Raw genomic sequence first — 24,452 nt, forward strand, 5'->3', positions numbered from 1 at the left:
TAGAATACCCGTTTTTCATACGGGGAGAATACGTTTCATTTTGGATATAAAGGGGAACAAAACTCTCACCATCAACTTACGGACTCCAAAAACTATGGATTCCACACAAATATCGGTCATATTCGATCATTTTTATATATCTCCCCTTTCCCAAGTTGCATGGCCAAATTTTAATTTGAACGGCATCGAAAGTGTTACTGTTGATCTCAGCGACCCCAAACACCATGGTCTCGACTCTAATATCGGTCATTTTCGAACGATTTGTATATGCCATCCTCCCCTTTACCCAAGTTGTGGGGTAAATTTGGATTTAAACTGCATCGAAAGTGTCACTGTTTATCTCAGCGACCCCGAAAACTATGCATTTGACATTAATATCGGTCATTTTCAATCATTTTTATATATCCCCCTCCCCCAAAGTTGCATTTTCAAAGTGAAATGATAAAAAAACATCCAAGGTCAGAACTTCATCTATGTTGAAAATTTGAACGAGATCGGTCAGGTGGTTAGGAGTTATTAAGTTATAAACATAGTCACTTTCATTTATATATATTAGGGATGGCCAATTCCGGAATTTTTACTTTCCGGAATCCGGAAAGTAAAATCGGAAACTTCCGGAATTCGGAAAAATTCCGAAATTTGAAAAAAATTGATTTCGGAAAAATTCCGGAATTTGGAAAAAATCCGGATTTCGGTAAAATTCCGGATTTCGGAATAATTCCGGAATTCGGAAAAAATATTTTTTCTCTTTGTAATCCTAAGAATTTTGTTCAAATAGAAACGAACAAATTTCCTTTTTGTAATCCTAAGAATGTATGGTGCAAGTTAAGCTGAAACTTACATCCTAAAGTATATACTGCTCAATCTTCCCATAGTTAATGAGATGTAGTCCAAAAGTACGATGTACTGCTAATATTTAATTTTTGTTTTACTGTGATATTGTCCAGAGGTAAGACATATATCACACTGAGATAAACAACTTGACATAATGTAGATGTTATCACACGTAGTTTACCAGAAAATCGTGAGAAACGAATTTTTATGAAGTTAAAATATGCGTCGCTTGTTGCCAGTGTGATGCAATTGATAACTTTTATGCTGGAATAGTCTTATTATTATTATTATTATTATTATTATTATTATTATTATTATTATTATTATTATTATTATTATTATTATTATTATTATTAATAATAATAATAATAATAATAATAATAATAATAATATTAATCGTTTATGTACTGTAAAAGAAAAATATGAACCGTTAAGTAGTAGATTTTATCTGTTGTTTTTTGATATCTTCTAACAGTAATAACAAATTGCTTGTAAATTCGCAATACGCAATGATTATCAAGGACAATGGCATATTAATGTGAGGACTACTCTGCAGACTAGCAATAAACAAAAGACAATAACAGATAAACAATAGTTGCAAAAAAGTAACTAACTTGGGCACGTCAGGGGACATCCACATTGCGCATTATGTTCGCGAGAATATAGGGACGCATTGAGACTCTAGCAAAGAGCGTGGTATTATTATTACTCAAAGGGCCGTACGATGGAGGCATTAACGTAAATGTTAATGGCACTAATGAGCACTTACTTGCTCTAACGGTTAACCTCATTTTTGAGATGATTCTTAGAAGTGGGCGTGTTGGCATGCAGTTAGAAGATTTATATCCATTATTTAAAAAGCACACGTTATCTGTGGAGTACTAACGATTTGCGTCACTATCGAACACTAACGTAGCACTAGCGACGTTTAAAGTCGAAATTGGGGTCTGACATAAGTGGCTTGTCAACTTCACGGACATTATATTTTCCTTGAATGAGAGAATTTTGCGCCCGGGAAATTTGCGCCCTACCACAAAATTAGGGAAAAATGCGCTCGCAATATATTTGCACTGGAATGTTTGCGCCCTACCCCAAAAAGAGGGGAAAATGCGCCGGCTATATATTTACACTGGGATGTTAGCGCCCTACAATTCAACTTATTTTTGTATTGTGTAATGTAACTTCCACTCACACTTGAATTAGGTTTGCCTCTCATCGTCTCTGAGTTACTCCATCCGTTATAATATTCCGAACAAATGAAAAAAAATACAATTTTAGTTCACTAAAGGGCAATCCATACAAATACAATTTTTCATTATACTACAAAATTTACAATAAAAGTATAAATGACTGATATCTAATTATTTATTAATATAATCAAAGAGTATAATTTAATCTACAAAAGGCTGTTTGGCTCTACCCAGATATCTCTGTTCACAATCCTTGCGAGTTGTTTGGCTTTTCAGGACACAAAATATAGAAAAGAAAATGTAAAGTGAATGTAAAATCAGGTCAGTAATATTATCAAGAAAACTATGTACAGTGTGTTTACTTGCTGGAATTACACTTCAAACACACAATTGCGTTCAGTCGTTCTTTCAGAAAAAATGTTCCGTGGGTAACGCTTAGTATTCCGGAGGGGGGTCTCTGCTGGTACTATTCTATTTATTATTATATTATATACGTATTATTTTGGTCTCCTCCGAGGGGGCACTCTGAGAACTCTGGGGAAGCCAGTGTTCCCCCAAAATCATCTCTGGAAGAAGAAGTGATTGCGTTGATCCGTTGTGTTCTTTTGGCTTATATTGAAGTTTATTCTCCCCTTATATAGTTGCAATGAAAATAAATCACAAATGGCATGGTTGTGGGGGAGAGGATTGTTTATGCTGTAATATCAGCCCCCCCGAGGAAATGCGTAAGCTCGAATAGGTTCTTTTATTTCGCAGGGCTCAAACTTCCCGGTGGAGGTACACCGCAGGCGCAATTTTCCCTGTTCTTGAGGTAGGGCGCAAATTTCCCAGGCGCAAAATTCTCGACACCGTTCGAATGACCTCGGAAGACTATATCTTTTTCAATACTTTTTTATATTCTTTTACTCGAGATTTCTTCATAGCTTCTTATTAAAAAATATACTAACATATCCTCATTTTATTGTCCTAACCAATCAATATGAGTATGTTGTCAGTAAAATATTTAGATTGATCGAGCCCCTGGTGTGTAACCACAGTATTTCATATCATTCCCCCCATTAGAAATCTTGGCTAAACGAACCAATATATGTTGCCAATAAAATAGTTTAGAATGATTGAGCCCCTGGTAAATAACCACAGTATTTCGTGACTGACCCCCCCCCCTTACTATTACCATATTCTAGCTACGTGCCTGACTCAGCTAATTCTCTACATTCTTTACCAAGCACACATTTTCTAAAGCGGAAAATACCTAAGCTCATTATTTTCAGCAGATGCACAAATTGGTTAACATTCTATCTACATGAATGTTATATATGTCGATTACTGGAAACCGCTTCTCGCTATCTATTACCATATTTACTATATAATGATTAACGTTAAAACCGGAAATGGTTGATTTGTACCGCTTTCGGTTTAAATATTACATTCATCAGGGAACTCGATTCTTAACTATTGACTCTGTACATCATGGCCGAAATTGATGGTAATCCATCAGATAGTTCTTGAGACTGTTTCACTGACGGACAGAATGAATATATGGCTATAGAGTTTTGATAAACTAAATTCGTTAATGAGTGATGATGGAACAAATATAAGAAAGGGAACCAAGAGTACCACCGGAAAAATTTTCGAACACAAAATTAGCCATCGAAAACCCACATGTCCTGGGTTAGAATACCACAGATGAAAACTCTACCACTGAGTCATCAATCACCCGCTTATTAGTTTTATTAATTATTATATTAATATACATTAATGAATGCCTGCTTATGTTGGTTATTGAACAATTACATTATATACTTCGTAAAGTCAAAAATTATAAATTTGTATTTACTGTACATAGGTATGTTGACAATAAGCGAATGTTATTAGAATATTTGTTGAGATTTCTTTTCCTTCACTGCCTTTCGTCTGGTTAAAAAGTAGTTTGCAGTGCTTTGGAGCAGCTGCAGGTGGGAACGCGATAATGTTTGAGACATACCGGCGACTTTTTCGTGTGTGAAAATAAGACCTTCCTCATAAAGCAGTAAATAACTGCAGTAGCAATTGTCTACGTAAGTGATAAAGACACATCCAACTACAAGAAACTAATACAGTATATATGTTCATTATTGTGTTTTTCTTTTAACAGCTACTAGCTAGGGATGGCCAATTCCAGAATTTTTACTTTCCGGAATCCGGAAAGTAAAATCGGAAAAATTCCGATTTTTTCCGAATGTCGGATTTTTTCTGAATTCCGGAATTTTTTCGAAATCCGGATTTTTCCGAATTCCGAATTTTTCCCGAAATCCGGATTTTTTCCGAATTCCGGAAAGTAAATTTTCCGATTCCGGAAAACAAAATTTCCGAAATCCGGATTCCGGAAAATTTTGGTCATCCCTAATATATATATATATATATATATATATATATATATCGATATAGATAAATAAATATTTCTATTGTTTTGGAAAATTGCGAACTATGGCCTATATAAATTGAATCATACAGAAGAGATTCGAAGACGCACTAGACACCAGCGAAATGGTGGCGAATCCTGCATGTATTACAATACAATAAAACTCCGTTTTGCGGCTATCGCAGCATTGGATTTAGGGAACACGCTTTTCCGGAGTTAGTTGTTAGTGATCGTAACCACCGCCTGAAAATGCCCTCATGTTCCCACTCGTATTGCTATTTCTGAGAATGTTATTCGAAACCTTTGATTTGAATCATTACTCACTCTCTCCTTCTAACAAGGGAACCTTCCGAAAATGATAGTTACAGTGAAAGATTTGACCTATGCCAATTGAAAGAGCTGTAACAGAGATGAGCATTCCCAAAAAATTAGCTGTCCATAGCAACAGGTTCAAGAAATATAAGGGGTGGAAGTTCGGGAAACAGCAAGGTTGGACAAGGGGGGAAAAGTGCAAATTCCGCAAAAAAAAAGGCACGGCAAAATACAATGCTGGCAAGTGATGTATAGAAAGAGACTTGCCACAATAGGGAACAAATGAAGGCCACCAGTGAGGTTAACAGTGTTGCCAACTGCAATGAAAAGTACGTGGTTTGCAAAGAGCACTATATGAAGTGAGTACAATATTCAGTCTCAACCTGTCTTGTAGAACATAAGATATGACGTGTATAATCAGTGGTACAATCTAACAAAAGAAAATAGAAAAAACAAAAGCATGAAAAATACGGAAAAGACGGAGTTGCCCATAATGCGCCACATTTGATCACGAGCTGTGCATATTAGAATGAACAAAACAAGAAAGCACCAACTATGCAGGAAACTGACGTACCTAGAGTCGAAAAGAAAAACGAGTTCCAAAGCTGGCAACACTGGCCATGAAAATCCAGACAATTCTAATATAGTTAGGCCACTCGCTTCACAAAAGGAAAATTCCGGCAACAGGCATTAGCCTTCGCATCATTTGTGCATGCTCGTCAACACTGTACGTGCAATTGTTCGATGAGACAATGGTCCAAACAGAAGATACATTTGCAGTGAGCACAGCGGAATACTGCCAATCCGTCACATATGGTACGATGATCACCTGTGAATGTCTTGAAACAGTACTCTAGAGGTGTCCGAATCTTTGGTGGTCTTTCTATCACATATTCACAACTATAGAAAGCAAACATAATCAAAGGCTTGAATAAACATGCCGTAAACTGGTAATGGGTTAAGGCTTGAAGTTTCAGAAAATTCTCGCGGGACCAAATGTTAAAGTATTTGATAACACAAGCTCTATAACGTAGCTTAGAAAGTTCTTGTATGGTCTAAAAACATAAACATCAAGTGGTTGTATCAGACCCGTACAACCAGGAGGGATCAGCTCAACCTTGAAATTCACTCCGGATGGTACATGCTCGTAGAGCAAATTGGTGTCTTTGTTCGCTGTCCATGAATCAACAAGTTGCACAACATCAGTAAGGCGCATGATCATGAGCCGCAATCCACTAGGAGTTCCAATTACTTTGAAGAGCAAGGTCGGAATTTTAACTGTCCTCAGTATTTCTGTATTCGTGTTCATGTAGTGTTTGGAACACGTCGAAAGGACATGAGGTGCAAGTGGTGAACAATTCTCTTCTGGGACGATTTGTTTAAAAGAAATTGGAAAGAAGGAAACTCCCACTGCAGCTACCTTGTTTCGAATCCCGTCGTAGCAATTATCAATTTTTCTGAATGGGAAGATATTGTTTATATAATTGGTATTGTAATTATGTAGTTCCTTGATTATTATTATTATTATTATTAATAATAATAATAATAATAATAATAATAATAATAATAATAATAATACCACAATGCAAAGAGAAAGTAACAGTCGAAGGTATTCATAGGAACAGAAAAGATATAGAGTAAATCAGACGTTTCTTAGGTTTACACATCAACGCAATAATATTATTACGTTTATGGATTTACAGATAGAATTATCATTTCATGACAACAACAAATTGAGTATAAAGGTTTGTTGGCTGATAACAGTAATGCATTTTGTTTCGCCCTTCTTCTAAGTAGAAAGGTGAGGTGACATCTTAAATAGGATCATTCCCGTGACTAGCGTTGTAAGTTCGATCACAATTTGCAATTTGTGCACAGCTACAAACAATTCCTTGGAACTCATTTTTGGCCCATACTACAGCAGTAAGAACGTGTTTAGCCCTTAGGTATTCATCAATTCTTGTCCAAACACGTTACTTGCCAGACAGTTACGAAAGAAGTTGATACGGATGATGTAATTTTGTGTTGTTGGCATTTCAACAGTGAAGGAGGTCGTCTCAACTCTTAGACCCAGAGAAATTGAATATTTTCCACGTTACTATACATCAGAAGTATCAGTTTTGTAGATTGTAAACATTTACTGAATTGCCACACCCGGAATCGAACTCGCGTCCCCAACATTTCCAAACTAACGCTTAAGCCACTCTAAGACATCACTGTTCTGGAAGAAGAAAAATGGAGCTGTAGTGAGTTCAGTAATTACACACTTTTACGATTGCAGTGTAATAATGCTGAAACTTTCTGATTTCAATCATGATAAAGTAGTAAGGTATTATACAGAAAAAATAGTTCAGAGAAGTCAACTTTAAATTGACAACTCAAATGTACGGAGGCGCTGCCATATGCTCTCGCCTTGGGTCCTGATTTTTCACGGCACGGCATTGGACAGATACTTATATTGATTGGAATCTGGTGTTTCAGGGCACTGGATTATTTTTTAAGTTAATTAATTTTACGAACCTCAGTACCTTTATTCCTATTTTACGCATTTTACTCACCTTTACAGTTTTTCCACTAAATCTTTAGGAAAAGGGACAAAAACAGATAAACATTGAGGAAAGTAAAAATCACAAACACTAATCGCGCGTTCTTCCCTTGCCTGAATAAAACAATAAACTACGGAGAATATGCAATTTTTGATCTTCCATCTTTTATGTGTTGTCAAATCTGTAAAACCAAACCAAACAAACAACAATACTACTACACAAAACGCTCATGTTTCGCTATTCATGACATAACTATTGCATGATCCGAATAACTCTAGTATATCCACAAATTATCATTTGTCATATTTTACCGAAATACGTCATGACTTTTCTGACAACCTGATACTTTAAATGTTGTTAATACGCAAAGTTCATTGATCTCAGCACTTATTCACTTACTCTCTTATGATCAACACAACCTCTAGGGTACTTCCCGTAGATATAGGAAGGTGAAATGTAGTATCCAGGCTTGGTGTAGCATGCAAGTAAAGAAATAAAAAAGCAAGAGGATGATATTTCCCTCCGCTCCAAGTCCCCTTAAATGGAGTGTGTTGTTTATTCAACAAAAAGACGTGAAATCCAATCAGAAAATTCATAAAATATAGAATATGTAGTCAAGTCTCGAGTTCGCAATAATAATAATAATAATAATAATAATAATAATAATAATAATAATAATAATAATAATAATAATAATAATAATAATAATAATAATAATAATAAAGGAATAACAGAATCACAATATCAATTACGTAAACAATACCTTCTACTCAAGAAAAAACAATAAATGCCACACCGGGATTCGAACCGGGTTGCTGTAATGGCAGTTCTCTCCTCTCACACTTTGCCATCAATTCCTCAGACAAAGATAAGAAAATAAACTAGGAGTTATGTTAGATAATCATAGCACACACTATTTCTACACGTGTTGATATAATTCAGAAAATGTGAAAATAATTTCTATCGTCTTATCTTCTTTGAACACTAGAAGGTAAAGAAGAATAGTAGGGATGAGCACGAGCGAGTTCGAGCGAGTTTTCACTCAAACTCTACTCGACTCAAAACAGACATCTTTGAGCTCGACTCGAGAACTCAACTCGGAAAATTTCCTTCAATTTGACTCGAATTTGACTCGAGTTTCGATTCGAGTAGAGTCAAAACGAAGAAAATCGAGCCAAATGCTGTGTGTAGTTTCAAGTACTTTCTTCAAGTATCCTACCTGAACAATATAATTATTATCAATGATGCTACTACTACTACCACCACTACTACTTCTACTTATTATTATTATTATTATTATTGTTATTATTATTATTATTATTATTATTATTATTATTATTATTACTTTTACTACGGATCGGTATAGTAAAACTGCAAGCTTATTTTAATGAAAAAAGTGTTATGAAAATTTAAAAAATCCTTGGGCAAGATTTGTACTCACGCCAAAAAGTATTTTCATTACTAGAACGTTGTTCTAGAACACTCGGCCACGACGGCCGACAGCAGTTTGCCTTAATTTCAACTACATGTAGGTCATGACTCTTGATGTCCTATCTGTATCGGCCAATAAGATCAGAGGATATATGAAATTCTGGGAATCTCCCGCACACCAAGGTCTGCACGGTCGTTAGTTACGCCTCTGGGCCCGTTCCATACACGACAAATTAATTAAGGGGACCATATTGACAAATCTGACAATAATGTACCAATAAATATTATTTCTAGTGCCCCTAATAGTAGACATTTTTTTTTTTACTGAAATGTGCCCACGACACATTATTGTTTTATTTACCTTTAGTGTGCTGTTCTGTTTATGTAATGTAGTGAACCTGTTTGATGCTTCACTTATAATTTAATTTTCGTATCGTATATGGAGTACGACAATTTTGTCTTAAAATGGGAACGGCGGGGAGCTCCCCTGGGGGTGGGGGCAGTGGCCCCCTGCCCCCACAAGTTACGGCCCGTCGTGGTGGCAATCATTTTTTCTTAATTGGAAGGTATTGTTTACGTAATTGATTATGTAGTTCTGTTATTTCTTTATTATTATTATTATTATTATTATTATTATTATTATTATTATTATTATTATTGCGAAGTCAAGACTTGGCTACAAATTTTATATTTTATGAATTTTCTGATTGTATTTCAAGTCTTTTTGATGGATAATCAACACACTCCACTTTAGAGTGCTTGGAGGAGGGAAATATTATCCTGTTGCTTTTCGTTTACCTACACGCTACACCAAGCCTGGATACTACATTTCAACTTTCTATATTTACAGGAAGTACCCTAAAGGTTATGATGATCATAAGAGAATAATTGAATAAGTGATGAGATCAATGAACTTTGAGTATTAACAATATTTCAAATATTAGGTTGTCAGTAAAGTCATGACGCATTTCGGTAAAATATGACAAATGATGGTTTGTGGATATACTAGAGTTATTCGGATCATGCAATAGTTTGTCATGAATAGCTAAGATATTGAGTGTTTTGTGTAGTAGTATTGTTGTTTGTTTGCTTTGGTTTTACAGATTTGATCAGAGATGGCGTGGGTCAATGAAAACTTGACCCATCACCCACCGAGACACACTCTGACCCATGATCCACCACCCACCTTGGCCCACTCTGACCCACTACCCACTATGACTCACTCCAACCCACCACCCACCATGAACTGGTGACCCACAAAAACACATCGTCATCAACTGTGACACATGATCCACGTCGTCTTTTCTACCGACTAAAGAGTTTATACTTGTAATAAAACCAGGTTGTCAAATTCCATCTAATCGGAGTTTGAATTTCTACGGTCAATCCCTCAAGCACCGCTCTATTACAATAATGATGGATCTGACCTTTACGATATAAAATGGTAAAGTGTTTGTCATGGGATAACTTAGGATAAATTTCAATTAAATTAACATTATGTAATTATTTCCTTGTTGAATTATCGATACTTCTCAGTGGAAAAGCGGATGAAATTTGAAACTCCCAAATCGAAGTTCGTAGACCAACATACAGAAGCTTACATTACAAATGTTATGTCTATTTTTCTCATAACTTTATGGGTTGATTGCCCTGTGCTCTAAGCGCTCCATATAATAAACAAGCTTTTAGCAATTATTATAAAGCGCATGGTAAGCATATATAGATATATGATGCGAAGCACTGTATTTTTTGCTGAGTTGATTTGATTTTGAGTTTAACGTCCCTTTCAGCAGCGAGGCTATATGAAAATGGACCTATCCCATGCCGTAAACGTCGCCAACACCTAGTGGCCCACTTGCGGGTAAACGTCGATCGTCAATATAGAGACGAGTCGAAGGATTGCCGGTAGTGTCCCACTGCCGGCAGGGTTTTCTCGAGTCGAAAAAGATATCTCGCGTCGGGGTGTTGAAGTTACCACCGCGTCGCAGCGAGGACTTTGTTTTTGTCAGCGCTCCTTCGATTCGTCGCGGAGAATCGCGAAAGGGCCAACACGAACTATCGCCAGTCATGTGCATACGGTTGTTATTATATATTATTTTTTCCTGACGAATTGTTCCTAAACTGAGCTCCGGGGGTCAAGAATAAACTCTGCCTCAACATCATGAAGTGAAAAATCTTGAGTGCGATAATTGTATGAATTTAGATGGCAACTGTCATCGATCATTAGAAAGTGAATATGGGATAACTATGAAATAAAGTAAATAGACACGCGTCATTTTGTTATAAAATTACATGGCGAACGCATTTTATCTTATCCCAAACAGTTATCGTCTCATATATACGGTTAAAAGAGCACTCTTATTGACCAAATTAAGACGATCTCAACGATTTATCACTTTACAAGCGAAGTGGCGAAGTCGGAAGAATACCCGCTCAGTAATCATAAGGTTGGTGGTTCGAGCCTCCACCGGGGTACTTTTCTGGTACATTTTTAGTGTTTTTTAGACTCTTCTTAATGTAATCAAATCAAACATATAGGTGATTTAACATATTTTGGGGGAGTAATTTTCTGGTTCATTGGCGTTTTGTCACGTCAGAAGATGCTGTTTACAATGCAGTAAGCAGAGAGGGTCAGAGTGCGTCATAGTGAGTGGTGGTTCACGGTGGGTGGTGCGTCGCAGTGGGTCGCTGTGGATGATGGATCGCAGTGGGTTACATTCTGTTGACCCACGACACACTGACCCACTCCAACTCTGGCTTTGACACCACATAGAAAATGGAAGACCAAAAATTGCATTTTCACCATATTTTATTGTTTTACTTCAGGCAAGGGAAGAACGCGCGATTAGTGTTTGTGATTTTTACTTTTCTCAATGTTTCTCTGTTTTTGTCCCTCTTCTTAAAGAGTTAGTGGAAAAACTATAAAAGTGAGTAAAACGCGTAAAAATTGGAAACAAGGTACTGAGGAAGGTTGGTTAAATTAATTAACTTAAAAAATAATCCAGTGCAATGAAACACCAGATTCCAATCAATATAAGTATCTGTCCAATGCCGTGCCGTGAAAAATCAGGGCCCGAGGCAAGGGCATATGGCAGCGCCTCCGTACATATGAGTTGTTAATTTAAACTTGATTTCTCTGAACTATTCTTTCTGCATAATACTTTACTACTTTATCATGATTGAAATCAGAAAGTTTCAGAATTACTACACTAGAATCGTAAAAGTGTGTAATTACTGAATTCACTAAAGCTCCATTTCACTTCTCCCAGAACAGTGATGTCTTAGAGTAATGGCTTAAGCGTTAGTTTCGTTAAGTTGGGGACGCGAGTTCGATTCCGGGTATGGCAATTCAGTAAATGTTTACAATCTACAAAACTGATACTTCTGATGTATGGTAATATGAAAAATATTCAATTTCTCTGGGTCTAAGAGTTGAGACAACTTCCTCTACAGATGAAACGCCAATAACACAAAATTCGTCATCTGTATCAACGTTCGTAACCGTCTGAAAAGTAACGTGTTTGGACAAGAATTGATGAATACATAAGGTCTAAACACATCCTTACTTCTGTAGTATGGGCCAAAAATGAGTTCCATGGAATTGTTTGTAGCTGTGCACAAATTGCAAATTGTGATCGAACTTACAATAGGAAATGAAATGAAATCTTTAAGTTTAACGTCCCACGGTTATCCCGGTTAGACTAAAGGAGACGGTGATAATGAGAAATGGGTGGAATGAAGAAATTGGGAGAAACCCGAGAAAACCCACGAGCACGGTGTTTGTCCAGCACAAAGTCCACACGGCGCGAGCTGGGATTAAACCAGGGACCCCAGGGAGGTGAACGCTCTACCACTGAGCCACCGCGCCCCCGAACTTACAATAGGTATTGCTAGTCACGAGAATGATCCTGTTTAAGATGTCACCTCACCTTTCTACTTAGAAGAAGGGCGAAACAAAATGCATTACTGTTATCAGCTAACAAATCTTTATATTCAATTTCTTGTCATAAAATTATAATTCTATCTGTAAATCCGTAAACATAATATTATTGCGTTCATGTGTAAACCTAACAAGGGACATCACCCAATTGTCCGGCTCCGATTTCAATGAAATTTTTATAGCTGATAGAGGACATGTATTCATTACTTGTGATGACAAAATTTTTTGCCATGGTGCATGTTTTCTATTTTTTAATATTTTTTAAAGGTTGTGATGTGGTTAATAGAGATTACTGCAGAAGTCCCTTACTACCCTTTGTAAACGAAGTGTTAATGAAATAACAACCATGTAGATACGTATAGGGCCTAGGGGAAAGTCGTATGGTACACATGACCTTGACGGCAGCCATCTTGAAATCCGCCATTTTGAATTAAGGTCAAGATTTTTAAATGGGAATAGGGTAATATGATACATAATTTCGGGCTAGAATTTAATCAGAAAGACAATGGTGAAGTTAGTTTTAAGATGCGCCCATTTGGGGAAAAGTTACAGGCATATTAATTGTTTATACTTACTACTATGTGCGTAAGTCCCTTACCTCCGCTTTTAACCCGCGTATTAATGATAATAAGTGGATAAAGGTTTCGGTAATACATATTATGGCTAGAGGGAAGTGATACGATAAGGGTATCATTGACGGTAGCCATCTTGAAATCCGCCATTTTGAATTAAAGTGAAGTTTAAAAAAATGAAAACCATAGCATGTGGCACCTAATTTTAATAGTAAATTTTCCCCAAAAGCCAATGGTATGCTTATTTTTGTTCTATAGTTAACTACTATGAATTTATTACTTTTCTAATGTGCACGAAACGTCCATTATTCAATCTTTCAAATTGGCAACACTCCTAATTTTCACCGCATGTTTTAAGATTCCAACTGGCACTTTGCAATTGTTGCCATGGCTCATCTTTTCTAAATTTATTACATTTTCTTAAGACTTGCGATTTGTCAGTTCATGAATAGTGTTGGCATAAGCATCCAGCAATCTTTCTGAATTTTGAAGACTTGCCATGTAATTATTAATTTCCTAGGCAGTGTAATCATTTATTTTAACCCAGAGTACATGAGGAATCTATGGACCTATGTGACGTAAAGAAATACAAATAAAATTATAACAAACCGGTGTTACACGAACTCAAAATTATCATGAAATGTAGCCTACATGTTGCGCAAACGACAAGTAGTATTTTTAAAATAAATACAATTTTACAACTTTAAAGGAACACCAGCAATGATAAAAAATATCAGAGAGACATAATATGACTGTTCCCAACACACTGTTTGTACCATGAACAAAATATGAAAACAGGTAACTTGTTTATAAAGAGGTGTAACTTAATCGAGTTCCCGATCAATACGGATTATAAATCTTACAAAAATTAACCATCGACAACAATCGCTAAAAAAGGAATGACTTTTTTGTCTGACTAGCTAAAATATTGCCATAGAAAATAAATAAATATACAATAAACAAATAAATATAAAACAAAACAAAAGACCATTGATTTACACAAAAATCATATTTCGTTTTCTTTTTTGAAGTGAATTTTCATTTGATTTCTCGTCTCATCTACTATCCATTACAAGCTACGACTTCGGTATTACCTGAATGCAAAGTTGGAGTTCTTTCGTTGTGTGATAATTCATGTCAGTAAACGAGTTTTTGAAGGGCAGGTATAGGAAATAAATAATTGCATTGCCTAGGAAATTAATAATTACATGGCTTCAAATTTCAGAAAGATTGCTGGATGCTTATCCCAACACTATTCATGAACTGACAAATCGCAACTCTTAAAAAATGTAATAAATTTAGAAAACATGAGCCATGGCAACAATTGCAAAGTGCCAGTTGGAATCTTAAAACATGCGGTGAAAATTAGGAGTGTTGCCAATTTGAAAGATCGAATAATGGACATTTCATGCTCATTAGAAGAGTAATAAATTCATAGTAGTTAACTATAGAACAAAAATAAGCATACCATTGGCTTTTGGGGAAAATTTACTATTAAAATTAGGTGCCACATGCTATGGTTTTCATTTTTCAAAACTTCACTTTAATTCAAAATAGCGGATTTCAAGATGGCTGCCGTCAATGATACCCTTATCGTATCTATTTCCTCTAGCCATAATATGTATTACCGAAACCTTTATCCACTTATTATCATTAATACGCGGGTTAAAAGCGGAGGTAAGGGACTTACGCACATAGTAAGTATAAACAATTAATATGCCTGTAACTTTTCCCCAAATGGGTGTATCTCAAAACTAACTTCACCATTGTCTTCCTGATTAAATTTTAGCCCGAAATTATGTATCATATTACCCTATTCCCATTTAAAAATCTTGACCTTAATTCAAAATGGCGGATTTCAAGATGGCTGCCGTCAAGGTCATGTGTACCATACGACTTTCCCCTAGGCCCTATACGATCTACATGGTTGTTATTTCATTAACACTTCGTTTACAAAGGGTAGTAAGGGACTTCTGCAGTAATCTCTATTAACCACATCGCAACCTTTAAAAATTATTAAAAAATAGAAAACATGCACCATGGCAAAAATTTCTGTCATCACAAGTAATGAATACATGTCCTCTATCAGCAATAAAAATTTCATTGAAATCGGAGCCGGACAATTGGGTGATGTCCCTTGTAAGAAACATCTGACATACTCTATATCTTTTCTGTTCCTATGAATACCTTCGACTATTTTACTTTTTCTTTCCATTGTGGTATTATTATTATTATTATTATTATTATTATTATTATTATTATTAATGATAATAATAATCAAGGAATAACATAATTACAATACCAATTATATAATCATTATCTTCCCATACGACAGGATTTCAACCCAAGTAGCTGCAATGAGAGTTTCCTCCTTTCACATTTTTTTTTCAAGTAAATGCTCCAACCGGAGTATTGTTCGCAACTGGCACCTCATATGCTTTTGACGTATTCCAAACACTACAGGAACACGAACACAGAAATACTTAGGACAATTAAAATTCGGACCATGCTCTTCAGAGGAATTCGAACTGCTAGTGGATTGCGCCTCATGATTAGCTGCCTCATGATCATGTGGCAACAATTTGCCACAAACTCCTCATATGAATATAAGAAAATAAACTAGTAGTTATGGAACATAAACATAGAACTGTCTATTTCTACACGTGCTGATACAACTTAAAGAATGTGAAAATAATTTCTGTCGTGTTTTCTTCTTTGGAAATTAGAAGTTAAAGACGAAATGTACTGTAAATCGGGACCATCCCAGCAACTAATGACCAGCGACGTAACGTAGATTCTTTTCTGTAGGGGTCTTTGGCGTGGGAGACGCGGGTTCAATTCCCGGCGGGAGCTCATGTGGTTAGGATTCCACGTTAATTAGTAGGTCCATCTCATATAGCCTCGCTGCTGAACAAGACGTTAAACTCAAAATCAACTCAACACTTTTGTGGGGCGCCAGCATTAATAAGCTTATTTAGGCCTCTAGAAAAAGTTGATTTCGAATTATTGGGATAACTTTCTCCAAATTTTTATCGGCATCCCGGAGCCTGTGGGCCCTCCCGCACGGCAAGGTCTGCGGTTCCGTTAGTTACTCCCTGGGCCCATTCCATACATGGCAAAATGATTAAGGAGGCATTATTGATAAATCTCAAAGCCATACGAATAAATATTACTCAAATGGGTGCACGACTCGTTTTTGTTCTATTTACCTTTTGTGTGCTATTTTGTTTATGTAATGTAGCGACCCTATTTGATGCTTCATTTCTAATTTCATGTTCCTATCGTATATGGAGTAATAAAATTTTGTCTGAAAATGAACCCCTTCGAACGGCGGGGATTTTCTCTGGGAGGGAGCAGTTACCGTGATAAGCAAGATCTTCTCTTCCGTAGAAAGAAAAACATGTTGGAATGAGGAGAATTGGAGAAGGTCTCTCAATGGAGGCAATCGTTTACAAAGTTATTTCCAGTAGTTGTTCTATATTTGATATTTTCAGCTACTTTCAAGCATTTTCTGATTTGTATGTGATCAGTGTTTTTATTTCTTTGAATATATAGTATACAATGAAAAAATACATTACATACACAAAAATATTGAGATTAACATATGTTCATTGGACAACACGCTCTGAACCAGAGAGAAGGTTCTCAGAATGGAGAAATGTTTCGTGCGTGATATACTCACAATTTTACTTGCATAAAGACTTGACTCAGTGCTACCAACTACTGTCAGTGCCGAGAAAAGTTACGTGTAAGTTGGGTTGCATCTGTCTAGGCGTTCTCACAACTGCAAAAGACCTGGACCCAAAGTAACGGAATTAGAGCGCGTAGGGGGGAATTACTTTGGTGGCTGGCTATACTTTCGTGGGTGATTGTACATACGTAAAAGTTACATGTAAGGAGTTGTTGAACAAACATATTTCGATCAGGATATAGCACGAGAGAAAAGACTCAAAATAATTTAAGACTTTGGGGCAAAAGCCCGCTAAGTCCAGAAAGTGAAAATGTAAAGGGGGCTTTCTCCTCATTCAATTCTCTTCAAACTTGGCACCTATATACTAAACCGAAAATGAATTGACACGTATTTTTTTTGTTTCTTTCGAAAAATAGGTTAAGGGGGACAAGACCCCCTTTTCATAAAAGGATAATTTTGACTAAAAGAGCCACATTAAAGAAACTAAACTCTGCCGATGCAAAGACGGCTTCAAAGTAGGAAATAGGGTTTCGTCGTTTTGGCGAGAAAAGTTTTATAGTGGGCAATGGCCCCCTTCAAAATGACAAAGGACTGCACAATCTTTACGGAAATTGCATTTCGGAGGAATTGCTTGAAACCGTGATATGTTGTAGATATGGTGTTCCTGAGAAAAAAACCTTAAGGGGCACAACCACAAATCACGACCGTTTGGCCACTACAGGGCCACTCTTGATTTCGGTAGAAATGAACAAAACCGTGATATGTTGCAGATATTGTGGTCTTGAGAAAAAGTCTCAATAAGCACAATGCCAATCACTGATCGTTTGGCCACTACAGGGCCACTTTTTTGAAAGCAGCCGAAGATAGTGATATTCTGGATTTCGATGAAAATAACTGAAACTGTGATATGTTGTAGATGTGTTCCTGTGAAAAAGTCTCAGTAAGCACAAATGCCAACCACTGCAAATGCACTATAGGGCCACATTTTTGAAAACAGTAGAAGGTAACGTTATCCTGGATTTTGGTGGAATTGCTTGAAACCATGATATGTTGTAGATATTGTGACCCTGAGAAAAAGTCTTTATGAGCAAACTACCACTCACTAACTGTTTGGCCACTTCGACGCCACTTTTTCTAAAGCAACCGAAGATAGTGATGCTTCGGTGATAGTTCGGCTAAAATGACAGAAACCGTAATACGTATATTGTAGATATTGTTATCCTGGGATAAAGTCTCAATGGTCACAACCACAATTAATTAATCGTTTGGTCACTGTAGAGCTACTTTCTTGAAAACAACCGACTATAACGATGTTCTGGATTTTGGTAAGATTGAGTAAAACTAAGATATATTGAAGATCTTCTTATCATAAGGAAAAGTCTTAATGGACACAACCATCGAATTATGACCGTTTGGCCACTACAGGTCCAGATTTAAAAAAAAAACAGGTGGATATAACGATATTTTTGATTTCGATGCAAATGAATGAAACTGTGATATGTTGTAGATGTCATGATCCTGAAAAAAATTGTCTAGGGCTTTCCAGGGTTTTCCTTTGTCCATCAAGATGAACACCTGAATGTTGTCTATGTTCAAATGATGTTGCCTGCTACTCTCCCCATCCCGTTTCCAGGTTGTGGGATAGGACGTTCCAGGGTTTCATACAATTCTACCAAAATTGCAGGAGTATCCTTACCTTCTGCTGTTTTAAAAAATGTGGCCCCGGACCCGGAAGTGGGCGTACTCCCCCTTTAGGTTTCAACAGTATAGTGTTAGTTATGGTAGAAAGTCTGTACGCAGTTACCTTGAAGTCTTAAGAGTCATAAACATTGGTATGATCACCATCCATGTCATAACACAGCTGTATTCTGCGCAAAGTTCTCGCAGATGTTTTGCGGAGATACTCCGGAGTCACGAGGGTGAGGGCGTATTCCACAGCTGCTCGTAATCACTGCGTTGTGTGATATCGAGTGTTTCTTACTTCTTGCTTTATGAAACCCCAGAGAGCATTGTCTGTTGTCGTTAGATTGGGATATCTTGGAAGCCAGGCAAAGGGAGCTGGTGAAGATGCACAACCTCTTCCAATCCAGCGGCCAGGAAGCGTGTGATTCAGGTAAATGCGCACATGAATCGCGAAGTGCGCTGGTGCTACATCCTGGTGCTCCACGCCAATCAATGTTACCAGACAATGCCAAGCAATGTTACCAAACAAATGTGGGTAAGATCTAAAACCATCAGAAAACACCAATTAGCTGTACGTCCACTTCCGGACCACGCTGTACAACATATCACAGTTTCAAGCAATTACAGCGAAATCCAGAATACCGTTACATCCTGCTCGTTTTAAAAAAGTGGCCCTATAGTGGCGAAATGGTCAGTGATGGGTGATTCTGCCTCTTGAGACTTTTTCTCAGGATCACAGTATCTACCACATATCACAGTTTGAGTTATTTTCATCGAAATCGAGAATATCACTATCTTCGGCTGCTTTCAAAAAAGTGGCCCTGTAGTTTCCAAACGATCAGTGATGTATGGTTGTGTCCCTTGAAACATTTTCTCAGGAACACCATATCTGCTACAAGACTTTTCCCAAGATCACAATATCTACAACGTGTCACGGTTTCAGTCATTTTTACCGAAATTCAGAATGTCGTTAACTTAGGCTGTTTTAAAAAAAGTGGTCCTGTAGTGGCCAAACGGTCAGTGATTGGCAATTGTGCTTATTGATACTTTTTCTCCAGACCATAATATCTGAAACATATCACGGTTTTATTCATTTTTATCGAAACCAGAATGTTGTCATATTCGGCTGTTTTTTTTTTTAAAGAAAAAGTGGCCCTGTAGTGGCCAAACGGTCAGTGATTTATGGTTGTGTCCCTTGAAACATTTTCTCAGGAACACCATATCTGCAACATATCACGGTTTCAAGCAATTCCACCGAAATGCAATTTCCGTAAGGATTGTGCAGTCCTTGGTCATTTCGAAGGAGATCTTTGCCCACTATAAAACTTTTCTCGCCAAAACGACAAAACCCTATTTCCTACTTTGAAGCCATATTTGCATCGGTAGAGTTTAGTTTCTTTAATGTGGCCCTTTTAGTCAAGGGGATCCTTTTATGGGAAGGGGCCTTTTCCCCCCTTAACCTATTTTTCGAAAGAAACAAAAAATACGTGTCAATTTATTTTCGGTTTATTATATAGGTGCCAAGTTTGAAGAGAATTGGATGAGGAGAAATCCTTGTGAAGCTATCTCCTTTATACTTTCACTTTCTGGACTTAACGGTTTTTGCTCCAAAGCCTTCAATTGTTCGTAGTATAGAATATGTGATTTCATCCAACCTGCACATAATATTTACATAGTACTAACTTTTCATTCGCATATTTAATAATTTCTTGCTTTGTTACCACTTTTGTGACAACTCTCGTATTATTTTCAGTTTAGTACCTGTAACCAAAGTATTTGATAATTGCTACCAAATGTTTTGGTAGATCAAATTTGGTATAAACACTTGGTTGAATTCACTTAATGCAGGTTGGGAATTTACAACAAAATTATTTAGTTCCAAGAACCAAACTTGGATCACTTTAAGCAAATATTTTGCTATTCCCAATCAAATCCTACTTATTTGGTCAGGATTATCAAATGCATATTTGGTACTGGTAACTAAATACTAGGTTGTTGCAACGAAACAAATCGTAACCAAATGATTTCGTGCTGATGACCAAACGTTTGGTTGGCGCTATATTGATCAAACGTTTCGGTCAACAGTACCATTTTTTGTTCAATTTGACCAAATTTTCTTTAATCCTACAACGGTCAGGCGGAAAAAAGTTTCATGAACGGTCAGGCTGGGTCTGAGAGGCCCAAGAAAATAAAACTGCGTAATTAATTTGTGAACGATATTTTTTAAATAAATACATACTTTTATGTAATTGCAAGTACTTCTGAAGCAGAAAAAAGTATTTGAGCTCAAAAGTGGCGTTTTCGCTTATTTTCTTAAAAATATTTGAAATTGTCTACATATTTTTGTTAGTAAATTATATGAGATTTTCTTCAAAAATATAAAAACAATACTTGCTTAAATGTTGTTATAGATAAGTAATATTGTAAAGTATACTTGTGAAGGAAGAAGCTTGTTTAACATAACCTACGGCACCACCTATGTTGAAAGGTATTGAATGTCAGGAGATAAAGTTTTTTAGTTTTCATTGTTGGCAAGATTGTTATCTAATGGTTGGGTGGGTAGAGTTTTATCAGTTACTGCAACAAATAACAATTCTTTACTCCTATCATTTTCTGCACCATACTCACTGTTACTATCATGGTTACTAAATAATTCAAAATCAGGACCTGCATCGGAATCATCCAGTTCACTTTCATCATATAAAATTCTACGAATTTTACTCGGAGAAACTGTTTTTCATTCCATTATGTTCAAAAGTTGCTCAAAATACCATCTGAAATGTTCTTCGTATATACACACTCAAAAAATGTCGAATAGGTAATTACAATAAAAGAAGTAAACTTCTTACAAAATTCTTGACACTAGCAAAAAAAAAAAAAAAAAAAAGTTACGTGAACGGTCGGGCTGGGTCTGACAGGCCTACGCGATGTTCAGAGCTCTATAAAAAGCAAACTAACAATAAATCAAACTGGTTTGGGACACTGACGTCTCTTATCATGCGTTTCAGGAAGGTATACGAAGTTACAACGCAAACCGCTAACTTTAAGTTGAAAAATTTATTTAAAATATTTGTAGATGGATCCCACAGACCCGGCCCGACCGTTCTAGGGTTAAGTGTTCTTCTTAGTAACTCTTCATTTTCTAATTTTATTAACATGTCTTCCTGTAAAATACTGATAAACTTTAGCAAACTATCAGAATAGCCATCAGATGTACCCGTGTTAACTGAGCCGCCTTGTTGCTTGCATGTTGGATAAAACCACTGCAGGTATTCTTCAATATTTTTTTTACTTTTAATTTTACCACGTTTAAAATGTAGCCACCTATCAGAGGAGTCACACAATATTACTGCACATTTTGAACAATTCTTTTGCACTTCAATGTTTTCATTACCACAAGTAACCACACCACTACTTCTAGACGTCATCTTAGAAACAAAGTACAAAAGCGTGAGAAAGGTGTAATATTTGAGTACGAAGAAATAATGCTAGCAAGAGGAAACTTGAGTGGTAGGAACGTAAGGGAAATAATCACAAATAAACAACTTCTAAAAGATGTAAATATTCACTGTCTAGAAATAAACACTAAAGATACTAAAATTTAAGATAATTAGAAGGTCGAATTTATACAGTATCCTGTCATTTATGGTTTGGTGTTGGGTTTGCGTGTGTTTTGTTTTTCATTGGTATTATTGTTTTCTTTTTTCATGTCTTTCGTTGGTGTAAGTGTCATAGTTTAATGCTCAGGAGATTAGACAAATATACAGGTGAAAAACAACAGGTGTAACTCACAAGAATTAAAGCAAAATTTACAAGAAAGAAACAAAGTACAAGGGTGTGAGAAACGGGTAAAATCAACACAATTGACATACAGGTAGGTGGAAACCAACTTAAAGAAAGCTAACAGCCGAATGTAAAATATTTGGCATACATATTATAATTGATGTATGCTGTGCATACTGTGTTATGTTGTGTGTATTATGTGTTTTTTAAATTAAATAAAAATAATATCCTATAAAATAAGAGTAAAATACAAATAAAATCATTGGCAAGATTACAGTTTTGGTGCCAGGCTGACAAGAGTATAAATATAACCTCTCTCAAGCTATTGAGAATCAACAAATACAAAAAAATAGAGAAAGAAATTGAACCAAAACTAGAATTGCATCGAAGCTAACTGGGGTAGAAGGGACTGCCTTAAGCCGTTAAACAACTGCTGGTAGAGGTGAGTGAAGAGCTTATTAAAAAATGGTAAAGACCTCGTAATCCAAAACTTCCAAGTTATTTACTGCTTTATTGCCATTAGACGCCTCAATTAAGGGAACAAATCTAGTGGTTGAAATATTTCCGTCCAATGTGGCAATTTAGCCCATTTCTCTCCAGGATTTGGATATACCTTTGTTTATTGCTTCTTCTTCCTTCCTCGTAGTCATCATTAGAACACAAGCAGCACTTGGACTCCCGAAAGCAAATGATGCGCCGTCCCTGAATATATGTCCTGATTTAACCTTTCTAACAATCAACCTCGAGAAAATAAATAGGTTTCAATTGTTTCCCATAGTATTGTAACTGTCATTGTTTGCAACATCCTAGTAACATGAGAACTAAATAATAAATGTGCTACTGATGTGAAAGAAAGACAAATTCAAGGTAACATTCATCAGGACATATTTGTTTGTTTTGCCTGTAGCTCATTACATTTATCCGCCTTCACCATATTATCTTGTGAAATCGCATGCAAAATAGTTGATAATGTCAATTTCAAATAACAAGACGGAAAATGGAATCAAATCAGAGATTTGCGAAGAAGTGGTGCAGCAGTATAGAAATATTTTCAGACAATTTGATACTAGCAACTCTGGCTACATCTCCACAGATGATCTAGGAAATATTTTACGTACATTGGGAAGAAATCCAACGGAAGCTGAGCTGAAAGCCTTGATAGACGAGTTGGATGCCGATGGCAATGGTACGATAGAATTCGATGAGTTCTTAGCATTAATGCAAAGTAATAGTGAAGTGAAGGATCACGATGATGTACTCCGAGAGGCTTTCAAAGCTTTTGACAAAGATGGAGATGGGTATATTACTTGCGAGGAAATTAGAAATCTGCTGATAAGTATTGGCAAGACAACAGATCTGGAAAAAATCCCTGATATGGTAGATCAGGCTGATATTGATGGAGATGGAAAAATCGGTTTTGAAGAGTTCGTTATGTTGATGGAGCAGCGTTAAACGGATATTCACGTTCTCTCTCTTTAAGTTGACATGAGCAAATATAATCTCGTCAGCAGTTTGGTACGAAAAAGAAATAAATGTAAAGTAATTTCAACCACCTAATTATACCACATAGTCTATCAAGTAAAATATGCGAGAACTTACAATATAAACAAACTGCGAACAATCACATGTATTAAACAGAAACTTAAGTCACTGGAAATATATATTTTTTTAGATTTACACGAGCGCTATAATTTTCTACTTAGTTATTACGCAATCTAAATCTATGTAAATCTGTAAATAGCAATTAATATTCAAACATCATTTCTTAGATTATGTTATGAATATCATTAGATCATGTTAAGATTATTATTAACTAGTTTTTCTCTGAACAGCCCACTGAACACTTTAAGTTGTCCAGTTTAACGAAAAACTAGAGTAGTTTACATTTCACAAATTTGTACATTTATAAACGAACTTAAAAAGTTCGGTACTGAAGTTTCTATGTCTCTCTGTGTGTGCGTCTGTCTGTCTCTTTTATTTGCGATTTTTTTTTAAATTTTGAGCCCTCCATTCGATAGAGTATCTAAAACTTTCTGAGAAAGTGGTGGAATTTATTGAGTGACTCTCAC

At 36.2% G+C, this 24,452-nt stretch overlaps 1 pseudogene; it reads left to right on the top strand.

Moving 5' to 3' along the window:
- Positions 1-23,274: 23,274 nt before the first annotated feature.
- LOC145674652 (neo-calmodulin pseudogene) lies at positions 23,275-23,976 on the top strand (annotated as a pseudogene).
- The last annotated feature ends 476 nt before the right edge of the window (positions 23,977-24,452 follow it).

Source organism: Thermobia domestica, chromosome 17 (assembly GCF_964235325.1).
Source record: "Thermobia domestica chromosome 17, izTheDome1.hap1.1, whole genome shotgun sequence".
In the NCBI taxonomy this organism is placed as follows: Eukaryota; Metazoa; Arthropoda; class Insecta; order Zygentoma; family Lepismatidae; genus Thermobia; species Thermobia domestica.